This window comes from Lolium rigidum, chromosome 1 (genome assembly GCF_022539505.1).
Source record: "Lolium rigidum isolate FL_2022 chromosome 1, APGP_CSIRO_Lrig_0.1, whole genome shotgun sequence".
Lineage (NCBI taxonomy): Eukaryota > Viridiplantae > Streptophyta > Magnoliopsida > Poales > Poaceae > Lolium > Lolium rigidum.
This window is the reverse complement of record NC_061508.1, coordinates 199,738,218-199,747,017: the sequence shown is the minus strand read 5'-3', so window position 1 is coordinate 199,747,017 and position 8,800 is coordinate 199,738,218.

Below are 8,800 nucleotides of genomic sequence, written 5' to 3'. Positions count from 1 at the left end.
CGAAGGCGTGCGGGGCAACTCGCCTAGAAATCTATGGAGACTCAAACTTGGTGGTGCAGCAGTCGATGAACTTATGTGACGCGGTCAGCGACAACATGATCGCCTATCGGCAGCTGTATCAAAATATGGAAGCAAAATTTGAAGGATGTGAGCTCAAACATATCGGCAGAGCCAGCAATGAGGAAGCCGACACTCTGGCAAACATTGGGTCCATGTGCTCCCCCATCCCAGACGGAGTGTTTTACGAAGTGATCGCTCAGCGATCGATAAAAGAAAAGGTGTCGACACCTCCAAAACCGTCGGTTGACGAATCGGAGGCGAGCCCGCAGCAAGCTGCCGAAGAACCTTCAATTTCTCCTGCCGAACAAGTCCTCCTCCTTGAGCCATTATGGACTAGGCCGTTCCTAGCGTATCTAACAAAGCAGGAGTTGCCGGAGGATCCAGTAGAAGCGAGACGAATCGTCAGACGATCGAAAGCATTCACCATAGTAAACGGTGAACTCTACAAGCGCAGTATCTCTGGTATTTTCCAAAGGTGTATTGCTATTGACGATGGAAGAGCACTGTTGCGCGAGATACACGAAGGAACCTGTGGACACCATGCAGGAAGCAGGGCCCTCGTGGCGAAAGCCTTCAGGGCGGGATTTTATTGGCCAACGGCAGCATCGGATGCTCGAGATCTGGTCATGAAGTGCGATCCCTGCCATCGTTTTTCACCAAAGCCGCACGCCCCTGCGACAGATCTGATGACAATACCCCTGGCATGGCCCTTTGCTCAATGGGGACTCAACCAAGTTGGACCGCTGCCAAGGTCGTCACCTGGAGGACACACGTACCTACTGGTCGCAGTTGACAAATTCACCAAGTGGATCGAGGCAGTACCTGTACGAAACCAAAAAGCTAAAACAGCAGTTCAATTCTTTAAGGGAATAACCTATCGATTTGGTATGCCTCACAGTATCGTCACAGACAACGGAACTAACTTTGACTCCAAAGAATTTCGAAAAATTTGTGATGACGGAGGAATCAAACTGAAGTTTGCATCGGTGGCCCACCCACAGACCAATGGCCAGGTGGAAAGGATAAACGGTCTCATAGGGGATGGCCTCAAGAAACGCCTTACAGGTGCAGCTGGAGCCTGGGTCGAGGAGTTACTATCTGTACTCTGGAGTTTGCGTACTACACCTAACAGGTCGACTCAGTACACCCCATTCTTCTTGGTGCATGGAGCAGAAGCAGTCCTACCAGCCGACGTTCGGTTTGAGGCACCTCGGGTGACAGCATACACAGAATCCTCTTCCAATATCGCGCTGCAGGATGCTGTGGACCTCCTCGATGAGGCACGAGATATTGCCTTGGCAAGAACGACGGTATACCAGCAGGCGTTGAGAAATTACCACAGCCGACGAATACGCAGTCGAAGCTTTAACGTCGGGGATATGGTACTTCGGCTGAAGCAAGAAAGACCCTTGAAACTTGAATCCCCATGGGAAGGACCATACATCGTCACCGAAGTGATACCAGGAGGAGCATATCGGCTCAAAAACCCGGCTTCAGGAAAAGACGTTGAGAATCCATGGAACATCGCACAGTTGCGACGGTTCTATACATAGGATGCGATTGTTTTAAATTACTCGACAGCCCTTAAGGTTGCTTTTGCACTATGAATAAAGTTCTAATCAGGTTTTCTACCTTTTTTCTTGCTCCAGGCCTTATCACCCGAACATACCGTTTGGGGCCCTACCATTGACTCTTACTCCCATCGGGAGCGCTGGCCTAAAAAATGCGCTTACACAGTGTCATTAATTAAATACTCTCAACGGGAGCTAAGATTAATGACACACAAAAACAACCAATCCAAGCCTCGAGAAAATACGCGAGTGCTGCAGTCGATGGTTACATTATCACAAAGTAAGGCTCAAACCGGTGCACCGCATGACGAAGCCAAGCGTCTAATTCCCTCGACTAAGTCGATGGGTCTCACTCTTACAAAATTTACATATCGACTTCGCAATAACATTGCAAAAATTCAACGAAGTCGTCGAGAGAGCAGGTTGAACTGATCACTCAGCCGCCCTCGACAATAAAATATCAATCAAACTAACATAGCGTGCAACGCCCGCAGTAAATTTGTACAAAACAATCTTATGCAGATACAAGGTTATTACATTCATGACTGGGCTCCCTGGTTCCCTTGGGCCCTCAGATCCCTCTCGAGGCATGACTCCATCCGAGAAATAATGGTATATGCAGGACCTCTAGCAATATCGTAATATTGGCCTAAACTCCTCTCAGTGTTTGCTACAGCTCTCAAGTCTAAAGATGGATGGCATGCCAATACCGAAGCAAAGGCAAGTTCAGCACCAGCCAGAAGTTCTTTCCGCACCAACTGTCGAATCCTTTCGGGAGACTTGAATCGGGTAAACAGGGCGGATAAAGTTTCGGGTGCTTGGTCCAGAGGAAACAAAGTCTTCCAAACCATCGTGAGATGAGCGTGGAGCTTATCAAAGTAGTAATGCGCCTTCTCCACCCGGTGCTCAAACTTCGCCATGATAACAGCCTTCAGACGATGCAGCCATAAATCATGCTTCGGGTGAGCAACGTCAGTCATCGCCTCGACCTTTTCATGGATCTTCTTGTCCTCCTCAGATTTATCTGAAGATACGACTGAAAAGGAACGAATATCAGTTAAAAGAATATCCAGGCTACGTCATGAATCAGAAGATGGGTTAATACTTACAGCCCAAACTCTCGGTAGCAACATGAAGACCATCGAGAGCGTATTGCTCGATAGCAGTCGCTATTTCACCCTTTTTCTTCACCAAGGCTGCCATTGCGCGAAGAGAAGTAATGTCTTTATTTAAACCAGACACTTGGTCACGTAAACGGCGAACAAGGTCCGATTCGTCATTACTCGAAGGATTTGGAAAAAGTTCGGCACGGGAAGAAGATGAAGGAATCTGCAGTACAGTACTCAGTTCAGAATAGCATTAACATAAAACTCCCATCGGGAGCACTTGGCATATATGTTACATTCAAAAGATTGTTCGAATTGGCAACAGAGCCGAAATAAAAGAGTACTAAGTCAAATTGCGATTGATCTTATTTACAATAAATCAAGCAAGAGTTCAAGGGATTGCTGATGATGAGCCAGGGGCAGCTTCAGGAATAGGCTTGGCTTGTGCTTCATCTACCAACTTCAGGAGTTGATTGGCACATGTCACTGCCGATCGTTTGAAGGGTTCAAGGTCGACTAAATGATTGTCATCATCCACAGGCAATGCCTTAGACAACTTCTCTAAGTCCGACCCCATCCCATGGCCCATTAGCAGCTGGAAAGTAAGGACCGCCCCATACAAGAAGGAACGGCGTTTCAGTACCTCCACAGGTTCGGAAGAATCAACAAGAAAAGCATCCGCCATCTCGCCAAGAGTCCTGTCCTGCTTCTGCTTCGGGAAAATCATCGAGTATAGCCTCGACAACGCTCCTTTAGTCTTTTGCAGAAGTCCAAGGACTTGGACATTAGATTCAGTGGCAAGCGACATGGCATCGGATGTAGAGTCCTCCCGAAGCTGATGGCATCGAGTGATAGTTATATTGGCGGCCTCTGAAAGAAAGACAGATCAGTAGCCAGTAAGGAAATACTAAGAAATAAAGAAACTATATGTCATGAATTTTACCCAATAAATCCTTGATGGATTCGCGGAGGACGCCTTCCTTCTTGTCGGTCGCAACCGCACGCCTGGCGTCTTGTTCATCCTTCATCTGCCGCTTCAGCTTCTTCAACTCTTCCTTCAGCAAGGCATTTTCATTCTTGGCGTCGGTGGCAAGCCTGTTGGCCTCTAGCACCTGATCAGCCGAAGATTTGACAGTCTTTCGAAGATGGGTGTTTTCAGCCTCTTGTCGGGTAAACTGTTCGGCGAAATCTACAACAGCATCGATTGTGGCGTAAATCGGCTGCAGCAAGGGAAATCAAGAGGACTCAGTTGACAAAAGAAACTCAGCAAAACAAGATAGGTTAAATACTTACGTGGTCACGACCAGCCGACGAAGTAGGAGCATCGCCAGGAGGAATGACCTTCGACACTGGAATTTTCTCCACGACCGTCCTTGTGGGAGGCGTCGACTTGGCGGGAGAAGGATTCGGCTCCTTAGCTGATGCCGTTTTTCCAACAGATAATTTAGCCCTCTTCGCAAGAGGAACATCATCATCAGAGCTACATAAGAAGAATGCGCAATTAGCATACGAGGCGGTAAAGAATACGTCAGAGAAGGGCTAAAAATGCTTACAGGTCCAGGTCATCTTCAGCAGCGAAAAAACCTGTTGAACTTTCTTGGATAGGAGGAGGCGAAGCAGTCCCAACGGCATCATCATCCTGTCCGCTAGGACTTGATTCAGCCGTTGTAATAAAATCATTGTTTACCTGCTTACGTCGCCTGCTCCTAATGAAGGCATCATCCTCGGCAGCGTCTTCCTCTTGGACATCGCTGTCCTCAAGGGCGTGTTGGACGTCCTCGGTCTCCTCGGAGTCGTCATCATCATCCTCTGGCTCCACGCCACTTTCGGGCGGAGGAGGATAGCATTGAGCAACAGCGGGGGCCTGTCGGGAGAAGAAAAGCTTGTGAAACACAATAAAGGAAGAAGCAACAACAACAAACAAAAAACGGTGAAGAATTACCTCAGTCGGAAGATGGTGAAAATCATAAGGGGGACGAGCTGATGTCAAGACAATGTTATCCTTCATACTGAGGCATGTCAAACGGCGGACTTCGTCCCAGAGGTCCTCAGCCGAAAGGTCGGCAGAGCTGACCCTAGACTTGTCGCCTTTGCCAGTATAAAGCCACAATTGGTGGGGTCGAGACATTAGTGGCTGTACTTGATGTTGCAGGAACACTGAGACTACTTCAGTGCCGCACATCGTCAAGCCCCCCGTATTCTTCAAAGCGACGACTTGGTCAAATAGCCTGTCAGCTGTCACCCTTTCTTCGGGAGAAAGGACGTTTCGCCAGGACTTCTTCGGCTTAGCTATCAAGACATCTTCGAAAGGAGGGAGATTCGAGCGCCGCCCGTGCACCACAGGGTCTTGCAGATAAAACCACTTGTTGCGCCAGCCCTGGACGGATTCCTTCATTGGATAGTCGAAGTAATCGACTTCCTTCCTGACAACAAAGCCAACGCCACCGACGACGGGGGGGCCATTGCTGTCGTTGTGACGCTTCACATAAAAAATCTTCCTCCAAAGACCCCAGTGGGGATCAATGCCAAGGAAGGCCTCGCAGACGGTGACAAAGATGGAAAGGTGGAGAATGGAGTTTGGGGTCAGCTGCCAGAGCTGGATCCCGTAGAAAAATAGAAGGGAGCGGAGAAACTCGTGCGCAGGAAGAGAAAGACCCCGGAACAGGAAAGCAGCAAACATGACAGTGAATCCCTTCGGAGGCTTTGGGCGAGAAACAGCACCTGGAAGACGAATGTCATCTTCAGATGAGGAGATGAAGCCGAGGGCTCGCAGCTTGTTCACGTCACGACTGGAAATGGCGGAGGCGCTCCAGTCGCGGCTGACCTTAACCGCGTCTGAGGTACCGGCGCTCTTCTTCTTGCCCATGGCATACGGAGCTTCTGAAGGAGGAGCAGAGGAGGCAGGAAGGTTTGAGCGAGAAGATGAGCAGTAAGAGGCGTAAAAAGTAAAAATGAGGAGACCCTCTATTTATGCCATAAGAATTTGTGTGAAATCGTGGCCATAACTCCACAGACGTCGTGGGAGGTGGAGCAGATCTGGCTGGACACGTGGCACTTAAAGAAGGAACGGAACCGGCGGCCCATTATTCCCACGTTGCGTGAAAATCGAGGAGACGCCTCGGTCGCCATGCGTGCACTGGTCAATTCCTAAAAACTGCCCGCGCAGGACTAGGGTGGGCCCGTCAGGTCAAGTCTTGTCAATCGGGCCACAGCAGTAGCACGTCATCAATGACATCATGGACGCTGTCAAGGGCAGTCGAAGGAAAATAAAGGATCATCGGTTGTTTGGACTTGAGTCTGCACCCGATCACAAGTGCTCGTGCCCAGACTCGGGGGCTACTCCCATCGGGAGCGCTGGACGCGCACCCGATAAAATAAGGACTCGAAGATATTACTGTGAAGAGATGTTTGGAGATAACGGTGGAATGCTCAGCTCGAGTCTGCACCCAGTTGCAAGCACCCGTGCTCAGACTCGGGGGTTGCTCCCATCGGGAGCGCTGGACGCGCACCCGACAGAACTTTTTTGCACTCCAGGATCATGCCTGTGGACTTGATTCTGTGTAGGGTAACGTTGTTTTGCCATCGGCAGTTAACCAGCAAAAGTTGGGCACGTTACTCATTATCCCTTGCATGCGGAAAATATGTCGGATCACCTATGAAGGCTTGCAGAAAAACTTCGGCAGATCGAAACATTCGAGTGGTACAACTTGGGTCTACGCACGGATTGCAAGCATCCATACCTAGACTCGGGGGCTACTCCCATCGGGAGCGCTGACGCGCACCCGATAGAAGAAGACGATGCTGGTTCAAGAAGAACAAGGACAATCGAGGAGAAGGACATCAGAAGAAGACATGCTTCAGTCTCTACCCGAACTATGTTCGGCTAGACACTCGGGGGCTACTGACGTGGGCATTACCCTTCGGGTAACCGACATTGCCCTATCCCGTATTGTGTAATTAGAGGCCCATGAAGGCACTTGGACGGCGCACCAGAAGATTCCTTGATGAGCAAGACAAAGAAGCGGCCGAACAAGGAAAGATTAGATTTAAAACTACTGTAAACCTAGTCGTACTCGGTTAGACTTCTTGAGACCTGGCCTCCTATATAAAGGCCAGGAGAGGGGCTGCCGAGGGACACGATCAATCTTAGCAATCCTAACCACCAAAAGCTTAGAGCTAGGTCACCATAGCACTTAGCCATCTCGACGAGATCTCAGCCGAACTATTCGGCATCCCATTGTAACCCAATTTCTTCATAATCAAGAACAGACAGGCAGGACGTAAGGGTTTTACCTCATCGAGGGCCCCGAACCTGGGTAAATCGCTCTCCCCGCTTGTCTGTGAACCGATGTCTCGTGTCAGCTTGCAGGATTCCATCAACCCTAAGCCCCAATCAGAGGGCATTGCCGAGGAGTACCCTCGACACCACATACCACTAGCATGGCATAAGAAGAATTTAGCGATCACAACCATGAAGCAATTCAGAAAAGAGCAATAGAACAACACAAGTGTTGACAACAAATGATAAACTAACAGGGGCATGCATGATCATTCCAAAAGTTGATCAGAAGTTCATCCTACACTACCATGGTGTCATCCTACCACCACAATAAAAGTGGGTGTATCATCCTAACACCGCAAAGTTCACCATCACCTGAGGGGTTAGTATATACCACCTCATCATACTTACAAAAGGGGGGCATGAAATGTTTTTCATCCTAGCTACTGCCAGAATATACATCATCATCATCATCATCACAATCTCCATGCATGCATCCCTGAACCACCCCCTCAAGGGCACCACTACACCTTGTCGTGCTACTTGCCAAGGTAGTTCCTCGGCCAGAGGATGCGGTGTGGCTCGATCATGCTGACGAAGCTAGAACCCTGGGCCTTGTGGTCGACGAGGTGGCTGAGGGCGGTCATGAGATCATCCTCGGCGAAGCCAAGCATGTCCATGACCGCACTATACAGGTCACGGTGCATGTCTGTGGGCTTGTTGTCCCTCATGGCCTGTGCCACGTCCTTCACAGCAACAATCTTGTTGGTGAAGGCCACCAGCTCGTCGTCGGCGAAGGCACCCCTCTTCCTCTTGTCGGCGCTCACCTTCTCAGGAGCGTCGGCAGCCTTCTCAAGTGCCCCATAGAGGTTCACCGTGTCGGACTCTTGGGCTTCAGCATCCTCAGGTGCATGATTTGCTGCAGCCGAGCCCAGGGGCTCACTGGACCCCATGGCGTACTTGCCGGTGGCGAGGCCGAAGGAGAAGATGTTATGCATCTCGTCGTAGTTGGCGATGGGTACATTCATGAACTCTGCGTCCTTTGGGTGATCCTACGATATGAAGGGACAATGATGTTAGTTCTGCTCGTGGCTGATCACAAAAGTTAGTGAGGAGGACTGAGTTAGTGAGGTGCTCACCGCGATGTGCCCGCAGTAGTGCTCACCCTCAAGGACGATGCATTTGGTGTCCTCGCACCACTGAGCACCTCTTAGACCGCGGAGCCTGCTAATGGTGAGCCACCTCTGCCTCCACTTCCTCAGGTGGTTGTACACCTGAGTGGAGCAGACGGACACACCACAGTGGTCAAAAAGGCCCTTTGCCACAGAATTGAGATGGACTTCCTTGAATCATTTGTCAGTTCTCACTCCGCTCTGGATCAAGACGCGCATCTTCTCCAACACGAAGCTAGACATGAATGGAAGCCATTTCATGGTGGCATTCCTTTCCTGCCCGGTCTTCAAGGCCCTCTCCGCTTCCCTGCGGTTCTTGTTCTTCTTAGTGGTGGCCAACCTAGCCGCCACCTCTGTCGCTACCTGAGCCACCAGGTTAGACACATGCAGAGGGGTGACCGCCACCTTAGACTCATACGCGTGCTATGAATCGGGAACTTGCGAAGGGATCTGAGAGTCCCCAACGCAGACAAGCGCCTGACTAAAGTCATTGCAGAAGGAGTCCTAAACAAATCGTAGTACATCCTAAATCAGACAAGCAGTTCATTGCAACTGTGAATAGCACAAACCATACCAACAATCATCCTAAATCAGACAAGCAGTTCATTGCAA